Raw genomic sequence first — 262 nt, 5'->3', positions numbered from 1 at the left:
ATGACATTAAAGAAGCGCTTGTTGGGAGGCAACCCAATGTTTTATAATTAACTATTTTCCTTTGTCATTTTATGTTTTTTTATGTAGGTTGATGATCATGAGAAGTCACAAAATCAATGAAAAATGCAAAAACAGAATGAAAAACAGGAAGAAAAACAGCACACCCTAGAGGACGCACCTACTGGCGTTTAAACGCTAGTGAGGTTAGCAGATGGGCGTTTAACGCCCAGTCTGGCACCATTCTGGGCGTTTAACGCCAGAA

This window comes from Arachis duranensis, chromosome 3 (assembly GCF_000817695.3).
Source record: "Arachis duranensis cultivar V14167 chromosome 3, aradu.V14167.gnm2.J7QH, whole genome shotgun sequence".
Classification (NCBI taxonomy): domain Eukaryota; kingdom Viridiplantae; phylum Streptophyta; class Magnoliopsida; order Fabales; family Fabaceae; genus Arachis; species Arachis duranensis.
The sequence above is the reverse complement of the archived record's forward strand: the minus strand, read 5'-3'. Positions refer to the sequence as shown.